We start from the raw sequence: 25,998 nt of genomic DNA on the forward strand, positions 1-25,998 counted from the left end.
TATCCATTCGATTCAAGAAATCTGTGTCAGGAATTCACATGAGGCAAAGGGCTTGTGACTGCCTCTTCATGTCTGAGGCCTCAGTTGGGGGACACTTGGCTGTGATTGACTCCAGATTCATCTTCACTCACATGCAAAGGGATGACAGAAATTGGGGTTGCTGGCAGGAGTTCCTGCTTCACAAGGCCTCTCTTTATTTGGGCTTCCTCAGAGTGTGGCAGCCTTGCCATGTCTAAACTATCTACAAATGGCTCAAGGCTGCTGTCTCAGTGTAGCAATTAGAAACTGTGTTGGCCTATCATAATGGAGTCTTGGAAGTCCCATAACACCACATTCTACAGCTGACAAGTGAGTCACAGCCCACCTAATCCATAAGGTGAAATGCAGACCCTATCTCTTCCTAGGATAAAGGTTAGAAATTTGTAGTTTCGGCTATACTTATAAAACCACTCCACCTGAATGCCAGTAAGTCCAGGTAATATGAAACTTAATATAAAAGTTAAACAAAAAGCTAGGAGCTAGGGAGATCTCTCAGGACACACACATACACATACACACAAACGTATCACAAAAAATGGAGTGAAATTCAGCTCTAAAGAATGGAATTATTTTACTTGTAGGAAAATAAAAGAAGCTGGAGATCATCATGTTAAATGAAATAAGGTAGACTCAGACAAACATCTCACATTCCCTTATATGTGGAATCTGATTTTTTAAAAATCATAGATATGAAAACCACAGGTTTATCTTCTTTCAACATTGTGTGGACCTTTCCTAAATGGTGTCTTGAGGGCCCATCTACCCATGACTTACAGTGCATTTCACAATGTTACTCAAGAGACAGGGCTCTTAAAATGGTAAGGGAAACTGCTTGAATATGAAATGTCCCCCCCCACAGGCTCATCCATTTGAATCCCCAATCCCCAGCTGACTACTGTTTGAGGAGGCCAGAGAGTCATTGGAGCCTAGCTAGTGGAGGTTGGTCACTGAGGGTGGGCTTTGAAAGCACTCCTAACAACCGAGCAATCTCTCCAGCCCCTTTACAGTCCAAAATTCTGAGATGGATTCTGGGGCACCTACTGCCCCCCCATCTCTCTGGATCACTAGGTTATGCTGTCATAGGTCTACTACACTGCAATAGTGTGGTAATATCAGTAGGGCAAACCTGTTTTCTCCTGTTTCTCCACCATTATCTCCTGCCTCCAGGAAGCATTGAAAAGATATCAAAATCAGGCATGCACCACACAGCGCCAGAGAGGCAGGTGTCTTACCTCAGGCTGGCAGCAACAATACATTGATAGGCGAGTTGGTGAGAGTCACTCCCTCACTGCTGATTCAGGCATCTCAAGTGTTCAGGTGTGGAAGTTACAGCTATCCTCTCCCCCAGCTGTGGTGGGGCAGCGAACCCGTGGGGGAGGGGGCATTAACTTTCCCTCCCTGCTTTTTTATATGATCCAGCCTCGTGTTGGATCTGCATCAAAAGTAGCCCATGAAGGTGTGGTGAGAACTCTGGCAGACACCTCTTCTCATAAACCAAAGCCTATTGGAACTATCTCAACCTATCTTGCTTTCCTGAAGGAGGAAAAGGGGGAGAGCTGTAGCTTGTCTTTGGAGTTGTAACCCCACTAGAACTAAGAAGTTCAGAGACGTGAGGGGTGGAACTCACAGGCAAAGCTGAAGCCAGAGGTGAACTGAGTACCCACATGTCCAGCAACCCGAGGGAGGAATTTCTGTGGAGTGGCAGGAGTAACCAGATGGGAAAGAGTACTGCTGATGTAGACGGGAGGTGTACCTAGAAGCATGAGGAAGGAAATAGAATAAGGGGTGAGGTGAAAATTTCTCAGAATTAGAGAGGCCACGGGGGGAAAAGACCTAAGAGGAAGAAAGAATGGTGTCTTAGTTTGGGTTTATATTGCTGTGAAGAGATGCCATGACCACAGAAACTCCTAGAAAGAAAACATTTAATTGGAGTGACTCACAGTTTCAGAGGTTCAGTCCATTATGATTCTGACAGGGAGCATGGCGGCATGCAGGCAGACACGGTGCTGGAGCTAAGAGTGTTACATCTTGTAGGCAACAGGAAGTCAACTGACTCACTGCATGGTATCCTGAGTATATGAAACCTCAAAGCACACCCTGACACTGGTATACTTCCTCCAACAAGGCCACACCCACTTCAGCAAAGCCACACCCCCTAATAGTGCCACTCCCTATGAGATTATGGGACTATGGGGGCCAATTAAATTCAAACTGCCACAAATGGAAAAGTGCAGGTAACAACGTAAGGTACCACTCAGGCACAGGATGTTATCAGAGGCCTCTTCTGACAACCTGGGCCAGAGTCTGGGCCAGAAAGCTGTCTAACCCATATATGAATCCATCCTGAGCGGTCCTAGGTCCCCCGAGCAGGTGCTGCGGAAATGTGAAGCCCTCTGACCAACCCACATCAACATTCAAGGACCACTCTTCTGTAGAAAGGCCTGTACCTATGAGGTTGATGGAGGCTGTGTGTCCTTGGGTGTGAGTCTCAGTTTTACACCTTCTTGTCCCCACCTTAGCTCTCTCTGTAGGGCCCTACATGGACCCCTGAAGCACCTTGAGCAAGCCTGAAGCTGCTGGCTGTAACATCTTGCCCCAGAGTTGTTACTGGTACTCTTCCTGATTTGTTAAACACATCTGCTGGGGAGGAACTAAGCCCCAGAACTTGCACGCTTAACTCTTGATTGTTTTCCACTGTGCTGTGAGTCAGTATATAAGCCTGCTCCTTTCCCTCAATAAATGGCATTTGGCATTCAGAATTCCAGTTGCACAAAAGACCCACTGTCTTGTCTTTTATTTAAATCTCTAGGCCTTCGCCGGATAAGTGGAATATATTGTATGCGGGAGCTACAGCTCTCTATCCTTAACACACAGCCTGATCCCACCACTTCAACTCAGTTCATGTTTTATAACTGAAGTCCCCGTAGATAAGGGAGTATGTAACCAGAACTTACAGCCTTGCTTCACTGCCTGCATATATGTAGACAGAGGTTCCTGTCCCGCCCAGTCCTGAAGCCCTTTAGACCCAAATAAACACACAGAGGCTTAAATAAAGTATAAACTGTTTAGCCTGTTGTTCACACTTCTTATGGCTAGCTTTCTCTTAATTATTAACCCATAACTATTCATTTGTGATCTCCACATGGCTTTCTCTTACCAGAGAATGCCTCGGCAACCTACTGTCCTGGTAGCTATATGGTATCTTCTGTCTGTCCATTGGCTGAAACGGCTTTATTCATCAACCAATAAGAGAAACATATATTCACAGCATACAGAAGGACACCCCCATCACATATATGTACATGCACTATGTGCATTCCTGGTGCCATAGAGGTGAGCAGAGGGTAATGTGAACTATCATGTGGGTGCTAGGAATCTATCAAACCTGGGTCCTCTGTCAGCACAGCAAGTGCAAAAATGATGGACAATACAGATCCATTCTGCCTCCAGAAGATGCTCAAGGTGCCAACCTTTGGAGGGTGCCTGAGGTCCAAACTTTGGGCTTCTCTGGTTCTACTGCTCTGAATAGCAATTTACCTAGGACATGCATTTCCAGAAGCCCATAACCACTGGACTAGCAGGATGGAACCTGTTACTGTTCTCCACTTTCCCTGCTTTGGCCACAATAGGAGACTGGGACACTTAGAAATGAAAGTGTGTAATCAAGTGTGTAATTGGGTGGTTTTAGTTTAATTCCACTATACTTACATCTCAGCACTATAGAATTATCAAAGTTGAAGACAATATAATAATAAGGAAGGCAAGCATAAGCACATTTTGGAATGTTCCAAGCTCCCAACCAAGTGCATCCTGGCCCAGACCTTCTGAATTGTCCACAGTTATAGAGAAAAAAAAATTGCATGACTTTGCTACAGAGGGGTTTTCTGGGCATGTGGCTCCTCTAGGAAATAAGTTCCATACTTTTTCTCATCACCTCCTCTTTCTATGAAGATGGTGATTAGGAAGAAAAAGTAGGCACTCCTTCCAGAAAAGGTGAATGCTTGCATGTGACTTTGTGCTGAAGTTGTCATCGATCCTCCATCATCCTGACTGATTTTGCTCAGTAGCAAGATTGAGGGAGGACAAGGTACACAATGTGATTAAAAACAGGACACATTTACTCTGGACACTACCAGGTTTCTTCCAAAACTATAATAATTTTATAAAGATAAGAATGGAGAAAGAACCCCAGACTGAATTCCCAAAGGACAAAGAAAAAGAGCAGGAAACACCCACACACCTGAATATCTGAAGACCATAGCAAGCATGAGAGGAAATGTTCTAGATCCACATTAAAACAACAATGCCACTGCATTATATTTTTATCTTACAGCAACAATTAAACATGGATGACACCCAGTGTCAAGGGCGGAGGGCAAAGGACATATTTATACAATGAGATGGGTGTGGACTATCTTTGGAAGAATGGTTTGGTAACACCTGCTGATATACATGTCAACGTAGGCAAGGCAGGCTTCTGAATGTGTCCTGAAGGGCAGATTATAACAACGAGTAAAAGCATGGCAACAAAAATTAAAATGCAACACACTTTGCAAGCAGTGAAAACTGGAACCAACTGAAATGTACAATTTATTAGTTAAGTCAACCACAGTACATCTGCGAAAGAATACAATACAATCACAGAAAAGGAGGAAATGCATCTGGGTACCATTCCCAGAGTCACTAACATGCTTTCATTCTGCTTCTTCCATACACTAATGATTCACTGTCCACAGAGTTGGCTAACCTTCTCTAGGTCTCAGCTTCCTCCCCAACGAAGACAGCCATACTGCTATTATAGGTTGGGTGGGGCAAGGATCCAATGAGGAAATATTAGACAGAGGACTTAACATAAGGAAGTATTTGTTAAATGTCACAGACTGACAGTGTTGGCATCAACATGGAAAGTATTCACAACAGTAATTGATTAGGAAGATGCGCAACTCATGGACTGCATTGAACAGACTGGAAGCTTCTTAAACAAGTTAAAAGACAAACACAAAGTGAAGATGTACCAGAGTCTTGTGCTGTCAACTTATACAAAGAAGACTGGAGGTCATTGGGTGGAATGTTTGACACAAACAGTATCTTTCATTTCAATGATTCAGACTGGAACTTCCTTTTTCCTTTCTTAGAAAGTATGTCCACTCTCCCATTCTTACCTACATTGGGGTTTCCTTTTGGTCAGGAGTGGCTCAAGAAATATGGGGGAGGCCTGATTCTGATTCAGGTAAGGCTTCTAAAAGGGGTGGTGTCCTTTTGTTTAGCATTTTTAATTAGATGAGAATTTCTCACAAAGTATTTTGATCATATTCACCCTTCTCTCCAACTCCTTCCAAATCTATCCTTCTTCCTTACTCTCTGTGCTCTTTTTTCTTCTGAAAACCCATCAAGTACAATTTGTGCTGCCCACATATTCTTAGATGTATGGCCTTCCACTGGAGCATGGTTGAGGAGTCACACCCTTAAAGAAAACTCACTCTCTTTCTCTCACTCAGAATTGCCAATAACTCCTTACTCGGAGGTAGCACTTTAGGACCATCTCCACTCCTCCTCCACTCTGGAACTTAGTCTAACTTGAGGTTGTTCAGGTCTTAGGCATGCTGTCATAACAGATATGGCTTCATATATGCAACAGCACTCTGGTATCCAGAACACACTGTTTCCTTGTAGTCATCCACCACCTCTGCCTCTTATAATCTTTCCACCCCCTCTTCTGCAATGATACCTGAACTTCGATGTAGCTGTCCCACTTAGGGCTAAGCATTCCACAGTCTTTTATTCTACGCACCTTGATCAGTTGTAAGTTTCTGTGTTAATTAATATCTACTACAAAAAGAAACTTTTCTGATGATGGATGAGAGATGCACTAATCTTTGAGTATAACACTAAGTCACTAGGAGTAAGTTTAATGCTATGTCCATTTAGCAGAGTAATAATAATAGATTCTCTCTGGTGCTTACAAGAGGCACAGGTTCTTGCTCCCTATAACAGTGCCCTGTATGGTTTTCAACTTGTCAAGCAAGCCTTAAATCCGATCAAACAGTGATTGGTTACTTCCAGGACTTTCATGCCACCATTGCACCAGTGGGAATGTCTCACCTGGCCAGTCATTATTTGTAGCATGCATGGTTCACAGCTAAGTAAGACTGATGGTTACTTTTCTCTTCTGATAGTGTGCATAGTACCTTCCTGCCCTATGAAAGCTAGCCCATAGGGATGAAGCTTTTAGTGGAAAACCAGCTTGATTCTCTATGTTCTATGATACAAGTATTTGCTGTCTTCAGCAACAGAGTCTGAACATCAATTCTGGATGGTAATTAAGAACACTGGCAATAGTGTGTAACATATGGGGGTGATCCCTTTGGAGCACACTATACAAGAGATGATGTCTTAAAGGAGCTTTAGAGAAGCAACTATCTCTGACAAGCTTGATGGTCATATAAGCAGTTTAGAAGCTGAACTCTGTAGATAGCTGCATCATTTAGGTATCATCTACAGGAAAAACATACAGCAAGTTTTTAAAAAAAAAATGAGAGGAAATAGAAGTTTATCAAGGTCACCAGTATGCTAAGGAGTAAACTCACAAATCTGAATATAAGAAGGAACAAAAGACTAGTATAAATATATCAGCGATGGTTGGTGGCAAAAGTGTATAATTTAGAAATAAGCCCCACTGTCTGTGGATGTTGCATGGTACTGTTTTATACGAAGGGGATACTAAACTTGCTGAGATCTTTAACTTTCTTGATCCCAAACCCATGTTCATAACATTTGCTCCTTGCAGGGTGGCTGTTACACTCTCCCCTTCCCAGTGTAATTGGCTGAGTAGGAAGAAGCCATGAAGCCATGACAGCAAAGTCTAAGCAGTGGCATTCTGGAACTGCTGCTCTGAAAACTATGGAGAGTTTTCATCATCTTCCGTGTTGTGAGGCAAAGTAAGTTCCTAAGGTCAGCTGCACCTGCAGCTACAATCGTGAGCCCACACCTGAGCATCAAAGATGAAATTCTTGAAGGTGGAGGAGATACATCATGCCAAAACTTAGAGAATTAATACAGCAAAAAGAGGTCAGATCATCCCTGTCTGTGCCTTCCAGTCACCTCTCTGCACTTCATGTTACATCGGGGGATTGATGGCTAGGTTTCTGGAGGAATAGCTGGTGTACCCGCTGTGTTCACCTCTTCTGGGTCAGCTCATTCCTGAAACACTTCTCCATTGCCTGCTGTGTGCCGTGAGTAAGCCACCTCAAGAAAGCCCTGTTTCAAGAGCAATGTTTCTCAGCCTTCCTACATCTGAAGCCCTTTAATACAGTGCCTCATGCTGGAGTGACCCCAAACCATAAAATCATTTTTGTTGCTACTCCATAACTCCAATTTTGCCACTGTTATGACTCATTGTGTAAATCTCTATGTTTCACAATGGTTTTAGGTGACCCCTGTGAAAGGGTCATTTAGCCCTCAAAGGGGGTCATGACCCAAGAGTTGAGAACCACTGATCTAGAGTGTACTCTCTGATGGGCCTTCCAAGAATGGGCCAGTGGAATATGAAATCAGGGGAAGCAGCTGGAAACACAAATCTCCAAGCTGAGCAGCAACCAGGCTAGATGAGTTAGGAAAACAATTCTTTTTCATGAGGACTTCAGGAAGTTTTTAACTTTCAAAATGTTTTCTGGATAATGGTTCCTGTTCTAGGATCTTTGTGACACATGAAGTGTTTTTTTTTTATTAGTTATTTTATCTTTTTAAAAACATAAACATAAGATTGTTTAAAAACAATCTTATTCCACCCATTTATCATTTAAAAAAAATCTTATCTGCATACCAATTCCAGTTTTCTCTCCTTCCTGTCCTCCCACTCCTCCCACCAACTCCCCATCTCACCCCCCAACAATCACAGAGGGCGAGGCCTCCGATAGGGAATCATCAAAGTCTGTCACATCATTTGGGGCGGGACTAAGGCCCTCTCCCCTGCATCTAGGCGGAACCAGGTATCCCTCCATAGGACAGGGGCTCCAAACAGTGAGTTCATGCACTAGGGATAAATATACACGTGAAGTCTTTCTTTTGAACCATGACATTGCTGCACTGACTTACAGACTGGCTTGAAAACCTGTGGCCTTGGAGCTGCTGGTCAAATCGGGGCATGGCTCCAGTAATAATATTACATACATTTTGGAATTAAATGGACTTGAATTTGTGTTCAGGCTCTGCCAAGCAACCTTAACAATCTTCCTCTTTCTAGTGGCTGGGGTCCCTGAGGCTTTTTCAGGAAGCCCATGTCATAGAAATAATTGCCATTGGTCATGTTGAGAAGTCACCTCAGGAATAGTACCACAGGCCTATAATCAGAGGGTCCTACCTTCTTCCTTTAGTAATCACCCTGCTGATTTCCATAGTGGTAACACCCAGGTACTAAAGCTAACAGTAAGAGTATGTGTGGGAGGAGAAGCTGTCTGTCCTGTGCCCCTCTAAGGCTTCTAGGTGTTTGTTAAACTGGCATATATGAACTTTGGAGAAGGGTTAGGGCATGAATAGAAGCCAGGAAGCCAGGGAAGAGAGCACAGCCAAGCAGAATCCACAAGCAAGATCAGCCTCAGAAGGATGGTATATTTTCCCGAACAGAATGTGGTCATTTCCACCTTTGGAAAAATCATTATGTAGCTCAATGCTAAGACTAGAATGAACCAAAGAGCCACTGTCTTGTGGCTATGGAGTCAGTGCAAGTTCTTGGATCTTCAACTACCTCATTTGTAGAGAGAAGATAATAGTGGCTGCCTGTATTATCACACCCTCAGCACTCAGGTAGTCATCCAATAAACGGTAAAATGGCTGAGTGGGGGGTTCGAGATATGCACGCGAATGTATGAGTACATATACCTGTGGAGCCCTGAGCATGCTCCTCTGTCTTCCTCTACCGTTCTCCATGTTCTTGCCTTGAGATAGGGTCTCTCACTGAACTTGAAGCTTGCCATTTCAGCTAGACTGGATGGATAAGAAGATCTTGTGATCCAACTGTCTCTACCTTCCAAAGCTGAGGTTACAGGCACATAAGGCATGGTCTGGATTTTTACACAGGTGCTAGGGGTTTGAATTCAGGTCTTCTTATCTGCAGAGCCAAGTACTCTTACCACTGAGCCATCTCCCCAGACCCAACAGTAGCTTTTCATACTGCCATTTTAAACTTTTCTGACCTCTTCTGAGAACAGAACAAAGCACACAGTAAGGGCTTAGGAAATATCTGCACTCAGCTCTCTGCACAGGTTCCACGCCTGTAGAATCAATCAATGAGAGATGGAGATTTTTTAATGTCTCATTTTTATTATTTTATATGTATATATACTCAAATTCAACCACATCTATCCCCTATCTCTCTCCTCTAACTCCATCTATATCTCCTCTAACACGACGCCTCCTAACTTCATGTCTTACTTTGTTCTGATAGCAGACTAAATCCAGTTTGTAATGCCCATGTGTGTGGGGTGTGGGGCTACCCACTAGAGCAGGATAAACCTACTAGTATCATATCTTCAAAAAACAAGTATTTTTCTCCCTGGCAGCTGTGTACTCCCAGTAGCACCTCAGTAGGGGGTGAGACCCGGAGATTGTCTGTGTCATCCATGACGAGATTGTGGCTGGCTTGATCTCGTACAGGTGATAAACCTGGTGTAAGTTCATGAGTTTCACAGCCATTTTAGGTCCAGGAGACAGACAGCATTGCACAGTTCTCCTCCCCATCCTCCAACCCCACTCTTTCTCTCCTCAGCTATGTTCCCCGAATCTTAGTGGTGAACATAGATATAGATAATATTTTTTAAAACAAAATTGTGTTTGCATTGATCAGTTATAGATGATTTTTTTCTGTCTTTATTCCAAAAATGGCACAGAACCAAAATATCTTACATATCATTTACATTACAAGGGATAGTATAGGCAATATAGAAATGGTTTAACATATACAGGAGGATGTATGCTGATTACATGTAGCTACAATGCCATTGTATTGGGGGGATTTTAGCATCCTTGGATTTTGTATATGTATGGAGGAGAATGCTGACATCCATGCCCTGTCCGTGCCCAAGGACAATTGCTATGCTTAGCCATAAGACTCAAACAAATGGCTAAGTGTGATTCTAGAAAAGTCAGACAAGTTTTATGAACAAACATTTTTATATTCTCTTACTTTATCAGAATTTCATTCAGATCTTTGCAATTTATTTAGAAATTTAGTTAGAAGGAAAATTGTGCTGTGTTTATTTTAGTCTATACTAAGGAACCAAGATAAATAAAATACTCAGCTATTATTGCAAGTCATTTTTTAATTATGTAATGTTGATCAAATTCTTCATCACAAAAGTCACAGTTCACTAAGGACAACATGGGAAGTGAATTAGGAATACACACACACATACACACACCACCACCACCAACACTACCACCACCCAGATCCAGTGGCCATGATAAACATCTTGCTGTATTTTTATACACACTTGGTAATTCATTGTGCTATTTCACAGTATACAGTATTGTCTCTCGTGCTCTAGCTTAACATGAGGAAATACCAAAATACTATTCTATTGTTCAACATTTTGCCAATTTTCCATATGTTTAAATAATACTAAAATGAATAAAATTGTTGTTAGGGGAAAGCCATGGACTAATTCCTGGAAACTAGCCTGTAAAGAATATTCTTTGGTCCACTCTGTTCAAAAGGCTTAAAAAATCTGGTAGGGAATCTTTCACCAGTCCTGGCTGTTTTCATGCTAATTGGTAAGCAATGTGACTTCATTTCAAAACTTTATTTTGTTTGCCAATGAAGCTGAATAGAGTAAGTTATTTATTGGATACTGGTGGTTACACTCTGGTGAATTAGCCCATTTCCCTTCCCCACTGCCTATGAATCTTGGAGAGTGTGGTGTGATTTCTCTCTAATGAAATTATTCAACAGTACATATAAGGACTAACCTTTTGTCATTGCTATAGATTTTCAACAGCTCTCCATTAGCATTTTCATTTTGCTTACTTGTCCTTTGGGAGATTAAAAATGTTTCCATTTCGATTTAGACAATCTAATAACCTTTCATTCATGGGTCCCTTATTAGATTTCTCTTCGTGCTAACCTTCCCATTCCAAGACTAGACAAGTATTCATTACCATTTCTCTCCTAGGTATTTCAATATTTTACTTATATGTCAACGGCATTTATTTGTGTTCACTATTTTTCAATTGTAGTTAAAAAATGAATATAAGACAAAAGTTGCCATTTAACTATCCTCAAGTGTACCCCTCACTTGACATTGACTATAATCACAGTATTAAAACTGCAACCATTGTTTCTAAAATTGTTTCACTACTCCAACAGAAACTCCTCTAACTACCCTCTCCCCCAGCCTCTGGTAACTGTTAGATCTACTTCCTGTCTCTATCAATTGTTATGTCACATACTTTGGAGAAGAGAAATCATGCAATGTGTATTTTCCTGTAACTGGTTCATTACAGTTTGTGTACTGGGTTCTTCATTAGTTGATGTTGGAACATTATGGCCAAATAATGTTCCACTGTATGTGCCTGTCACTTTTTGTTTGCGCATCTGCTGATGATGCTTGGGTTGTTTCTTGCCTGTTGTGAACATTGCCAATATGAACATTGGTGAACAAATACCGGCTTGAGTCCATGGCTTTGAATTATTTACCGGGTGTATCCTAAAGTAGAATGCTGGATCAAATGGTAATTCTGCCTTTATCCTTTTCCTTTAGTGACCAACCTGCTGATTTCCATAGTAGCTGAACCATTTTACATTTTCGTCAGCAAAGTACAGGTTTCTGTCTTCTCCACATCCATTCTAACACTCATCTCTAGGTTTTTAGGTGTCCGTCCCTGTTGATGTGAGGCAGTCTCTCTGTGGTAGCTTTTATTCATGACTTGATGTTATGTTTCTTCTGTGCCTACTGCTTATTCCTGTGCCCTCTTTGGAAAAATGTCTATTGCCTACTTTTGTGATATTCCTTCCTAGTTTAATTTCAGGAGTAGAATTCTCTATATGTTCTGACTATAATCACTTTCTCAGTCATCCATTCTGTGTGTTGCCTTTCTTATTATTACATTTATTTGTTTGTGAGGTCACACAATTGATCTGCTGATAGTGTCTTATTAGTCCATATGTATTATTAGTTGAAAAGCTTTGTAAGAAGCTAATTTGTGTGACCATGAAGGTCAAATCTACAGTTGGAGCTGGCAATATCATGACCTTAGAGAGGTGAAAGTACAGATGGATACTTAAAAAAAAAATGCCTCCTGGAATTTTCCCCTTACCTAGGAGGGAGAAAGAAGCCACCATCTTCTTGTTCTACTCCAGCCTCCAATTGTTTGCATAAGACCCACCCTCATTATGTAAAGCAATGTCGATCATTTAAAATATGAATCTAATTGGGTGATTCTAGACTGAATATATGGGCCTCCTAATCCTGATGTTTTTGATACATAAAGTTAAAAGATAGTGTTCTCTGAAACACAAAAGTTTTTAATTTGAGACTGAATTTTTCTATTCTTTTTCTTTCATTGCCTGTGGGGATTTTTCTGTATCTGCTTAGAAAACTTTTCTATTGCATTAGACTATAAGTCACTCATGCCAGTAACATGCTGTTTTGATTACTACAGCTGATTGTAAGGTTGACATCAGAATATGTGAGCCTTCTGACAATGCTCACCTTTAATAAGACTACTCTATTTAGTTCCTTGAAATTGCCTGTGAACTTTAGGATGACTGTCTTTGCTTTTATCCAAAAGTAAGACTTAGATAAAAATTGCTTTGCATCTAGATCACTATGTTATGTCTTCCAATCCATGAACACAATATATCTGGGCATTTACTTATTAAGTGCCTATTTTGTGCCAGGCATTACTGGGGACACCCCAGCATTGGAAAACTGGAGACATCTGTAATGACATCTGTGCTGAGGATACCTTGTATGTGGGACTTCGTGCCAAATGCTGAGTGTATAAAATGTCAATGTTTATTCAAAGAAGGACAGTCCATTTGGAGGTCAGACATTCAAGCCTTAGCACAATGGTGACACATACATGCCTAGGAGAGGTCTGCAGAGAACCAAAGTGTGCAGTGTGCATGATGGGCATGGAACTCACAGGTCCAGTGGAGAATTAGCATGGTAGCTGTGGTGGCACACACCTGTAATCCCAGCATTCAGGAGGCAGAGGCAGGGGATCTCTGTGAGTTCCAGGCCAGCCAGAACTACATAGAGACCTTGTCTCCAAAAGAAAAAAAAGGCATGAATTCAGAAGAACCAGGAGGCATGTTGTAGCAAAGGAAGTGTAGCTTGGGTGAGTGACCCCAACTGGCCAAACACTCTGTGATGCTGAGGTTGAAATATTACCCTGAAGGCCATGATGCAATGACAAGCCTCTAATAGTGACATGTTTGGAGTCTCATTTCAGAAAGATAGCTATGATTCCAGAAAGAAAAAAAGAGTTAGGAAAGCAATACAGGGATCAGGAGTGGGACACGTGACCCCAGCCAAAATCCAGGCAAGGACTAACATGAGCCTGGTATAGCTGAAGAAGGTACAGGGAGCACTTTGAGGGGCAGGAAGTATTAGCGTTCTTTAATAGATATGAAGAAGAGGGAAGGAGAAACGCTTCTTCCTAGTACACTAGAAACCTGTGATCACAGAAAACCCAAGAGAAACAATTATGCTGAGCAACTCACTAGAGGTAAGTTATTCCTGTAATCCTGAGTACCTACATGGAGGCTACTATGTCAGGCACCTATGAGATGTGCAGGTAGGCTGTCCCTAGGTGTACTCAGGAGATTTATTTATTCCAGGACCCCCCACAGATAGCCAAATGTACCAGGGCTCCAATCCCTTACATGAATGCAAACAGCAGCAGCAGGACTGGAGCCGAGTCAGCAAAGTGCTTGCTGCACAAAGATAAGGACCCCAGTCTGATGCCCAGCACCCATATAAAAATCCAGGTGTCCTATGTGATCCGTAACTGTAGTCCCAGCTTTGGGGAGATAGAAACAGGGGGGTCCCTGGGGCTCAGGGGCCAGGTAGCCTAGCATAACCAGCAAGCCTGGGGTCCTGATGAGAGATCCTATCTCAAAGAATGTAAAAGGAATGACACCCGAGGTTGGCCTCTGGCCTCCACCCAAATGCATACCTACATATACATGCAACTGTATCCACAGGAATATGTCTATACACAAAAATAAATGAGGTGTTTATATTTAGCCTATAGACAGTTTCCTGAACATACAAAAAATGCCTAAAGAGTCCTCAAAATACCTAATAGAATAATTGTTCTGTTGCTTCATTTAGGGAATAATGACAAGAAGTCTGTACATATCCTTTTAGCATGTTCAGTCAAATGCCGTCATTCGAATCCCCAGACACAGAATTCCATATACAAAAAGTGAGTTGGGGTCTTGGGAAGGAATACTAAGTATTTGGTACTGTTGGGTACCCACATGTGGCTTTCCTTGTGATTGTCTGTACTTTGCTCTGTCTCACTTCATGTTTCTAGCATGTATAGAGGGCTCTTTTTATTCCCCTAGTCCTGAGATTCCTGAGTGTGAATGACAGTCGTGTACACGAAGCCAAATTTAAGCCCCTCCACTGTGCTAACCCACGCTCCTCCAAAACGCTTGTCTGTGCATGCTCTGAGCAGACAAGAGGCTGTTTGATTTGGCTGAACATGCACGCACACACACAAATGCTGATGGCATAAAAACACTCCACATCATATGACAGGCTACAGACTAGAGGCTTTTAGGTCAGTTAGAAAGCTGAGCAGGAAAAAAGAAGAGAAAGAAAAAAAATGGTGTTCTTTCAATTTCAGGGGAGACAGCAGTATTGGGGTACTTTATATGTCTGACATTCACACAGTCACCATGCAGTAGTCATTAGAAGGAAAAACTGCCCAGCTGAAGAAAATAAGGTACACCATCATTGTTGATAGAGCCACTTGTCAGAAACACCTGAGAGTAAGTTTACCCATGCAGTGCATAAAACTATGCTGAGTGTTTTCTTGTCTTTATTTTTGTTTTGTTTGGTTTTTGAAGATAGGCTATTTCTGTGGAGTCCTGGTTGTTCTGGAACTCATTGTGTAGACCAGGCTGGCCTCAAACTCACAGAGATCCTCCTGACTCTGCCTCCCAAGTCCTGGGATTAAATACATTCACCACCATCACTGCCTGGCTTGTTTTTGTTTTATGTTATTTATTCTGATTTTATGTAATGAGTGTTTGTCTGCATGCATGTGTCCATGTGTTCCTTGTGACAGCCTGGTACACACGAAGGCTAGAAGAAGGTCTTAGAGCTCTAGGCTGGAGTTACAGACAGTTGTAAGCCACTGTGCATGCTGGGAACTGAACCTGGGTCCTATGCAAGAGCAGCCAGTGCTCTTTTTTGTTTTTCTTTTTTAACAAATTCTGGCGGAGATAATGGGCCCCCAGACTGATAGCTGGGAATCCAGCATAGGACTGACTCAGACCCCCTGAACATGGGTCTCAGCTAGAAGGACTGAGCAATCTAAGGGACCTCAGACAGTGGAACCAGGATGTATTCCTGGTGCACAAAAGGATCTTGCGGGCACATTCCCCCATGGAGGGATACTGCCTTAACCTAGAGACAGGAGAGAATTCCTAGTCCCTACTTCAAATGACTTGACAGATTTAGATGACCCCTCCTGGAGGGCATCACCCTACATATGGAACAGGGGGGGATGGGAGGGGAGGGTGGTCGGGGTGCATGTGAGGGTGGGAGAGAGGGAAAGAGGGAGGGAAAGGGAACTGGGATTGATATGCAAAATAAAAATAAAAAATAAATTAATATAAATAAATAATATTAAATTAAAAATTATGTATTACATATACAGTATTCTGCCTGCATCTATCCCTGCAGGGCCAGCAGGGGCACCAGATCTCATTACAGATGGTTGCAGTCCATCATGTGGTTGCTGGGAATTGAACTCAGGAGGACCTCTGGAAAAAGAGCTGGTGCTCTTAACCTCTGAGCCATCTCTCCAGCTTCTTATAGCACTGTCTGTCCTGGAACTCACTCTGTAGACCAGGCTGGTCTTTAACTCACAAAGATCTGCCTGCCTCTGCCTCCAAATGTTGGGATTAAAGGCATTCATCGCTATCGCTTTTCACTGCTGAGCCAATTTGCCTTTGTTGAGTTTTAAAATACACATTTTTTTCTCATCTAGTCCATCCCTACATCCTTTAGAAAACAGCGACTATTAATAACTTGGAATTTTATTGCCACTGTCACCTGACCAACATTTTTTTAAACAGTTCCATTGACAAAACTATGCTAGGTGTGGTGGCCCAAGCTTTTAATCCCAGAATTCAGGAGGCAGATTTTTGTGAGTTCCAGGCCAGCCTGGTCTACAAAGTGAGAAGTGAGTTCCAGAACCTCCAGGGCTATACAGAGAAACCCTGTCTTGAAAAGTGTGTGTGTGTGTGTGTGTGTGTGTGTGTGAGAGAGAGAGAGAGAGAGAGAGAGAAACAGAGAGAGACAGAGACATAGAGAGAATACTAACATGTGTTAACCTACATGTATTCCATCTTCCTATCTACTTAATGGACTCTGGCTTACTAACTAGACAACAATCCAAATATTATGTATTAGATCCCCAAATGCAGTCTGCTGGTGGGAAGGCCTTTCAGAATTTATATATAGAATAGTCTTTTCTTTAAAAAAGAAGATATATGTACATATTTCTACTTCCTGCTCCAGAGCCCTCCCAAGTTTTGTCAACAGATGGCTGTGCCTGGCTACAGCACAGAGCTGAAGGTGTCAGCATTACCTCCTCTGGTGCTCTCTATGACTGAGGGGCCTGTACTGTTTTTAACCTACCTACAGGCACCTGGAATCATTATACAAGGTCATACAGCTGCAATGGAAAATGGAAACCTGAGCTTGGAAAGGTAGAATGCTAGCCTCCTCTCCCCTGCTGTGTTGAGGATGAAGCTCATCCTTTCACACTTCCTAGGCAAAAGCTCTACAGCTGAGCTACACCCCCAGCCCCTATTATGGCTTTTTAATCATTTTGTTGGGCAACCCAGAGGGATAACAGGACCTGGGAGCCACACTGTCTTCTGGCATGCTTTCAGAGCATTAGTGGCATTTGTGCCATAAGCCTGCCTTCTACCTGGCTGCACCTGGACCTGTGGAATTCTAAAATGCCCTTGGGGGCAGGGAAAGAAGACCTGGCCAATGAGAGCAAGCAATGCAATTAATTAAACCATGAACAAACAAACAGGACATCTCACAGAAGCAAATAAAAATTTGCCTCTTGACTCTGCCACTGGGTTTTATCTTGGATCTTATCTGTTCTCTTAATATACTTAGATTCTCTTCTGATAAAAGCTGCAAGGATAAACCTCCACCTAACCTCTAGTCAAAAAGGCAAATGAGGCCAAACAATGATGAGAGAATCTTGTTATACCAGGCTGGTCTCAAAGTTTGGATCTGGCTTCTGGCTCCCAAACGTGAAGATTAAAAGGTTATTTACAAACATGCATTACAATGCCACTCCTAGCTAAGACTGTTTTTTGAAAGGTAATTAGAGGCATCTTGGTTGGGAAAAGGTTGGGGGGGGAACACAAGCTATAAAAAATATGAATTGCTACAGTCATCAAAATTATCTACTGTGTCATTATCAGCATTGTTTGAACAAAGTAGAACATAATAAAAGTAAATCATTTTATGAATTCTTATTTTAATTCCAAATTACATATGGCAATATACATACTGGCTCACATTGAAAATGCATTTCTGGTGTGAGATATCATCAAAAACATTTGAAATACATTATTCTTTATAAAAAAAATTATCCCCCCCAAATATCAAATCTCCTTAGATTGTGACATGTGTGGATCCTTCAGTGTCTATACATATAAATCACACAAAACATTTGTAGAACACACCAGAATCTGTCAGATCAAATATTTTCAGCTAGAAAACATTACTGTTATTATTGCAGGACACAGCAATGTTTTGTGGTGCCATCTTCACTAATTGAAGCATTAATCTGGGCTGGCAAGGTGGTTCACTGTGTAAGGGTGCCTCTTGCCAAGCCTGTTAGCCTGAATTTGATCCTAGGGACACCCAAAGCAGAAGGAGAAAATTGACTTCTGCAAGCTGTTCTCTGACCTCCATACAGGTACACACACACACACACACACACACAATAATAATAATAATAATAATAATAATAATAATAATAATAATAATGGAATTGTAATAAAAGAGAAATTATCCTGCAATGTTCTAGAGGACTGGGAGGTACTCCAGGACAGGTATCTGGAACAGAACATGCCAGACAACTCCTTTCACTGAATTCCTTCCAGACTTCACTCCTTCACCACAATTTCCCTGAGCAGTCCAGCCTTCCAGAAACCCAGTTTCCCAGTCACACCTCACATACCCCAAAAGCCTCCACAAATTCCTTTGGCCACCACACACTAGACTGTCTGGTCTGGGTCTGTCCTTTCAATTCTTAGCACATTTGTTCTTCCCTTCAGCTTGTAGCATGCACCTGGCATCATGGTGTACAGCCACCCCTGCCAGAAGAAGGACCACACTTAGCACATTTTTGTCCACCCCTGAAGATTGCAGGCGGTACTGTCTGGGCTCTTCTGCAGCCTCACTTCTCTAGGTGCAGAGCCCATCTGACACGGGGACAATGATCTAAAACTAAAAACAATGAGTGAGCCTTGAAATCAGCACCAGCCTGAATCATCGGGGTGGCACAGTTAGAGTTTGCAGCACACCACTAATCAGGCTAACTAATGAGGCTTCTCTGACAGCACCTTTCCTTTAAAACTGCCTTCACTCTCTGACAGCAGGGATGCACCGCCCACTTGGGCAGGTGCTTTTCCCAGCCCATTACCACCACCTGTTGGTTCTTGGAGGAAACTGAATGAGCGGGTATGCTCATTACAAAACGCTGGAAAATTATCACAAAGGAAAAACATGAGAAGAATCTGGTACCTGGCAAGTGCGTCTGTAAAACATGTCCTGGACCGGTTTCCTACTTTTCCTCGAGGCATCTCAGGAGTGTTTGTGCTAGAATCAGATAGATGTACTCCTTTCACTTTAAAAGGATCACATGGAGGTGAGCCAGCCACTTTCCCAGAAAACCATCCAGGGCCATCTTTGTGGGCACTGTGATTCAGCAGAATGCTGGTTCATGAGGAAACTACTAAATACCTGTCTTTATCAGATTCCAATGCCTAGTACTGCTCCAAGAAGATCACAGCCCACTTGTTCTTAATTTTGAAAAGTTTCAGAGCTGGTTATTTGTCTCAAATAGGTCATTTTTAATGAAAAAAAAAAAAAGGAATTAACTCTTCCAGTTGTCTATGGCTATTAACAGACCTCTCCAAAATATAGAGTAATATACTGATTTATTATTAAAATAAATTGTTACCTGGGGAAATGCATTGTTTCTCACCATCCTGAGGCTGGCTAGTTGGCTCTCCACTTCATGCCATACTGCTGTGGCCACTCAGGTGCTTAGCACTATGTGTGATCCCACTATGTGGGATCTCCATGTCTGCTGCCCTCTCCAAGGCCAATTTGCATGGGCAGCCTCATTCTAGGAGAACAAAAGCAGAAACCACCCAAACTATTAGATATTAGGTATAGAGCCAAGTGTGAGGCCTTCCACCTGTAAATCCCAGTAAATTAGGTCTGGAATTGGATTGGGAGTGTCACACCATTTCATTCTACTGGTCACAGCAAGGCCCAGTCCAGGGAGAGCAAAACAAATTCTACCTGGTAACAGGTCATGAGCCTACATGGTAGAGAAGAGTGCTAGGCCATCTTTAAGACAATCTTCCTCACAGCCATTCAGGCCATCATAGAAACTCATCATTGGCTCTCTTTGCTCTGTATTGGGGACAAGTTTCGCCCTCTTTGAGTTGATGTCCTTACCAGTAGAATGCCAGTAGCAATTGCTACTTAGAGGCTTAAGATGAAGTGAGGTAATTTAGGCCCCCTTACCGAGAAGGACGTGACCCAAGTCATCCAGCAAATTTCTGAACCTGCAGACAACATTGAATGCTACATAAAATTTCGTTGTCATATATGCCCTGAAGTTTTGCCATACAGTCTCAAGATTCCCCATGTTGGGGCACCATGCACCTGCCCTTTATTACTGAATACCAGTAAGGATAAGTTGAACACAAGCACTGTGATGTTGCCACAATCAATTTGATTAATGAGGGGGTTGTTTAGCAACTGATGACTACACACAGGTGGATACACTGGGCATTGAGGTGCTCTATCCGCTTGAGGAAGATGAGGCAAGACAGCCTGAGGTTTCATCACTTTACTCAAAATATGATTGGAAAGTTATGAATTGTTTATTTCCAGAATTTTTATTCAATGTTTTAAACCCAGACATACAAAGGTGAGTGGAACCTCTAGTGTTAGGCATAGAGCGCATGATCATAGAGCAATAAATGAGATTCTGGACTCATAGGAGCTTGTAAGAACCAAACCCGAGAGAAGTAGCTGTGTTGGTTAAGTACACAGTTCAAGATTCATGACCAACTATTCCTGGCAGTGAGTTGCTGAATAACTTTTTTCTTTATTTCTATCTTTTTCCTTCCTTCTCTCCTCTTTTTCCTCTCTGTCTTTTTTTCTTGTGCATATATATGTTGGTATATTGCACATTTGTGTATATGCAAGTGCACATGTCCGTATGTATGGAGGCCAGGGCCCAAAGTTAGGTATCTTTCTCAGTCTCCATCTTATATCCTGAGATGAGATCTGATGGAGATGTCTTCTGTATATGTTTGTCTTATTGGTTGATGAATAAAGCACTGTTGGCCAATAGGGAAGCACAATAGGGGAGACTAGGAGATGAAGAGGATTCTGGGAGACATAGGGTGGCGGGGTCACGATGTAAGATGAGAGGGTAACAGGTCCAGACCTGTTCTCCAGTAAGAGAAGACCATGTAGATATACATCGATTAGTAGCCATTGTTTATAATTAAGTCAGAACTAGCCAATAAGAAACACTAGTAACCGGCCAACAGTTTCAAAATTAATACAAGTCTCTGTGTGTTATTTGGAGCTGATGCAACTGTGGGACCAGGCTGGCTGGAAAGTACTTACAACAGAGATCTCTTAGCTAAACTGACTGGTCAGTGAGCCCCAAGGATCCTCTTGCTGCCACCTACCCTACCATGCTGGGACTTCAGAAGCAAGCCATCACTCTTGGTTCCTGACCAATCCTCAGTACAGTAAATTGTTTTCTGCCTGCTACAGATGCTTTTCTAGTAGGTTAGCCTTTGTCTCAGCTGCTGAGGCAGTGAGCTTCTGCTCGTTCAGGGACCACCTAGCCACCTCCTGACCTCACCTCAGTTATTCTTCAAGGTGAGGCCCTCAATAGGCATGGGCATCAGCAGGTCAAAATGCAGGCCCAGGAAGGCATTCCTCAGGGATTAGTCAGGGAGAAAACCTTTCAGTAAGTCTGTGGCACTGACCTGTGGAGGTTTCAACTGAAGGGTCAGCTGCCAGCCTTGTGTAGCTTTGCTCCAACCTGCTCCTCAAGGGGACTGGCATGCCCACCCAGAAACCCCCTTACACAATGTTAAAGCAAATTGGAAGCAATTTCCATGCAGTTTGAAACCATTAAATAGAGCTTTAAAAAGCTGGGGTTTTATTAATCTGACCCCATTCATGAAGAACCAATAAGAGAAATCCAAAGTGAGGATGTTCTGCAAGCAGCCTGAAGTTAACAAAATTGTTACTGTAGTGGGAGAAAAATATCGAGGAAATGTTCTAGAAGCTAAAGAGAATGAGACCATCTAAATAGGTCATCTTGGCTCATATCTTGAAGCAAACAAACAGGGAAAGTTATGAAGTATATAGTACTGGTACACAAGAAGGGAATCTGAATACAAACCAGATACTGGGTGCTGTCATGCCAATGTGAATTTTCCCAATTTTGAAGTAAGTTTGGTCTCAGAAGATGCACTGAACATTTATACATAAAGAGGGGTTGTACCCATGTATGTATGTGTATATATGTATATGTATACATATATATATATCAAAAGATAGGTAGATAGATAGATGATAGATGGAATAGGTGGATAGATATAGAAGATAGATGATAAATATATAGAGAAGATAGATAGATGACTGAGAGATAAATAGATGATAGATGGATAGATAGATAGATATAGAAATAGATAGATGATAGATAAATGGACAGATATAGAAGATAAATTGATGGTAGCTATAAATAGATAATCAGATAGAAGATAGAATACTATTCCTCTTCACTGTAAATTTGACAGGATCTAGAATCAACTGAGAGACAGGCCTCTGGGTGGGCCTGTGGCATTTCCAGAAAGGAGTAACTGAGAGGACAAGACCTTCCCCAGAGTTGGCAGCATCTTCTGGTGAGTGGCCAAGATACAAAAACATCCCAGGAAAACCCAGCACTGCCTGCGTTGGCTTCTTGCTGATGAGTGTCTCTTCTTGTTGTTTCCACTGCTGGCATCTGTTGTTGCCATCACACCTTAACTTCTTTAGGTTCCACTACAGATGAAATATCAGAACCCTCCTGAATCATCTGGTCCTTTATTTTCATGGACTGGGCAGCTTCTGATACTTAGTCTCTCCAGCAAGGCTCTTTCCCCTGTGCTTTTGTGTCTGTAGCTTCCTCTCTTGAAAGACACTAGTTAGGAAATTCAAGACCCACCCAATAACCTCACCCTGTCTTGTGGCATCTGCAAGCATTTTCCCAAAGAAGGTTATATTCTGAGATTCCCAGTGAACAGAAATTTGGGAGAACACAATTCATCACAGTACATGTGGTAATTTCCTTTAATCCTTACATATGAAATCCAAAGCAAAGTCAGGAAAATGCCAAGATCACATCACAGAGCTGGCTGTGAATACTTGACTGGTTTCCATCCCAAGAACTAAACAGAACACAGACGTGTGGTGTCCAACATTGCACCTGTGCTGACTATGACAACTTCCTCATTGTGGAAGAGGGGACCTCAATTGAAAAAACACCCCATTCAAACTGGCCTGTAGACAAGCCTGTGGTGAATGTTCTTGATTGACGATTGTTGTGGTAACACCCAGCTCACTATGGGTAGTGCCAGCCCCTGGGCTGGTGGTTCTGAGTACTGTAAGAAAGTAGGCTGAATGGAGCCATGGCAAACAAGCCACTAAACAGCATTCCTCCATGGCCTCTACATCAGTTCCTGCTTCAGGTTCCTGCCTTGAGTTCCTGCGCTGATTTCCTTCTACAACAGACTATGAGGTACAAGAGGGAATGAAACAAACCCTTTCCTCCTCAAGTTGCCTTTGGTCATGGTGTTTTATCACAGCAATAGAACAACAGAAAGCCTAACTAAGACAACGCTGTACTGGAAGAAATGTGATATATTATTTAGGATTACTTAAAGCTTGCCTGAGGGTATAGAAAACAAAGCCAGCTTCACTAGTTAGCTATAGAGGCCAGACAGTGGCAGTACGCACCTTTAACTCCAGGACTCAGGAGAAAGGCAAATGGATCTCTAAGTCCAAGACCACCCTGCACTACTGAAGAGTGAATCAGAGCTCTTGCCTGGAGGCATTCAGTCTGAGAGTTAGTCAGTCTCTAGACACATTGAGGAGAGCATAGCAGTCTGAGAGAATCTGAGGAGCAGTGAAGCCAGGAGCAGTTGTCACCCCCTCTGCTCATGACAGGCAGTTCCCTGGCCCTTTAAGAGGCAAGCTCTGCCCACTTCCACTCTTTTCTCTGAGGAGACTTGGGGAATTTTGTAGTAGTACATGTTTTAAAAGTTCAAGGTTTAGGCTGGGGAGATGGCTCATTGCATAAAAGTGCTTTTTATGCAAGTGTGGGGACCAAGTTCAAATCCTCAGAGCCCATGTGGAAGTTGGATGAGTTACAGGAGCATCTGTAACCCCAGCACTCCCATGGAGAGATGAGGGGCAGAGATAGAGAATCCTTTGTCTCTCCTACGTCAGCTAGCTTGGTCCACACAGTGTAAAGAATAACAACAAAAGACCTGTTTCAAACAAGATGGAAGGTGAGAGGAGCAACACCTAATATTTGCCTTTGACATCAACAAATGCACTGTGAAACATGCATATCCACACTCGTAACCATGGATGTACACATACACATTGTACCAGCACACACGCACACACAAACACACACACTCACCTCACACACACACACACACACACACACACACACACACACACACAAAAACACCACACACACACACACAGCTGAAGGGTTGTACAGCAAGACCGTGTCTCAAAAACAAACAAAACTCATCAAACCTTTTGCAGAGCAGTGGGTCCACTTTTCATTCCTGTCAGCCACACATGTTCTTCTTGTCAACACTATAGCTGATTTTTAACAACATAACATCAACCACTGTTACTTCACTAATACTAATAGTTTAATAGTTCCTTCCAACCTCATAGGTGCAATATAATATTTAAGATATTTAAATTTTTACTTTGTTATGACTTGAAGATTTCAAAAGTAACTCTGTTCTAAACTGAAGAGGACCGAGAAATGTGTTTTTGCTGGAAATGTCTCATACTGTGGCTCCCTCACTGGGCACTTCAGACCACCTATAGATCCTCTCTTAGCCCTTTATTGAGGCAACTTCAATGAGGCCATTGATGAGAAAGAATGGGTATTATATTCCCTCTCTTATGATTAAGGAATGGGAGGTAGCAACTAATGAAAGCTAAACACTGATCATAGGTTGGAGGTGACTGAGTTTTGTTCCTGCTTACAGCTTTTACTAGGATTCATCACATTCAATTCAGTTTGTTCTAGCTCAGTTAAACACAATGTGAATGTCATCTGGTGCCCCAGATCTATTCCATACACTAAAGATCTCAATGTAAATAAGACCCAACCCTTGTTCCTAAGGAGACTCCAATTTAGTGGAGACAGGGTGAGACAGAGACACAGGAAAAACATAGGGGTTCATGAGGCTATGTGCCTGACCAGAGGAAAGAGGCGATTGTCTTAGATTTATCAATGTGAAATCCGCCCCAAGTACAGTGGCTACCCTATGTTATACTAACACAGGAGCATGTATTTGTTCCTAAGAGACATTCTAGAATAGTTAGACACTAAAGCTTGATATAAAATGAATGCAGGAAGAGAAAGGAGATAGCTGAGGTTGAACAATAACAGCTGGTCACTGGCACCAGCTGAACCACTTACAAGGGCAGATTGTACTTGTTCCTGTAGTATTTTTGAAGCCATTTTCTAAAATGTAGAAGGAAACACTAGAAGGAACACACGATAAGGAAGGCCTAGACAGACATGTTCCTGAATTAGTTTTTAAGTGAGCTAGAATAAACTGAATGAAGGTGATGAATTCTAGTAAAAGCTTTAAGCTGGAACAAAACTCCACTCATCTATAACCTATATGATCAATGTTGCACTTTCATTGATTTCTGCCTCCCATTCCTTGATCAGAAGAGAGGGGATAGGATGCCCTGTTATGACAAGGGTTCAGGAGTTCCTCAGGTACAGCTGGTGCATGTCTTCTCTGATGATAGAGTGCACTGATCAAAGTGTGCCTTAGCAGTACTCCACACTTTCAGATGAATGCTAGTGACAGCTAATGTGCCACGAAGTGTGTTCCTTACAGCTTCATTACAGCCTTGTCTTTTTAAAACTTTTATTAATTCTTTGTGGATTTCAAATCATGCATTCCAATCCCACTTATTTCCCTATCTCCTCCAATATACCTTCTGCCCTTGCCAAATGAACAACAACAACAACAAAAAGAATCTTGTTGTGGAAGCCATAGTGTAGCCCATTGAGACGCTCAGTTTACCCTTTAGTCCATTCATGTTTAACACCAGAAAATGTGGAAATAATTTTAATGACAAATATTGTAACATGTTAAGTGAATGA

The sequence above is a fragment of the Phodopus roborovskii genome, unplaced genomic scaffold (genome assembly GCF_943737965.1).
Source record: "Phodopus roborovskii unplaced genomic scaffold, PHOROB, whole genome shotgun sequence".
NCBI classification, from domain to species: Eukaryota; Metazoa; Chordata; class Mammalia; order Rodentia; family Cricetidae; genus Phodopus; species Phodopus roborovskii.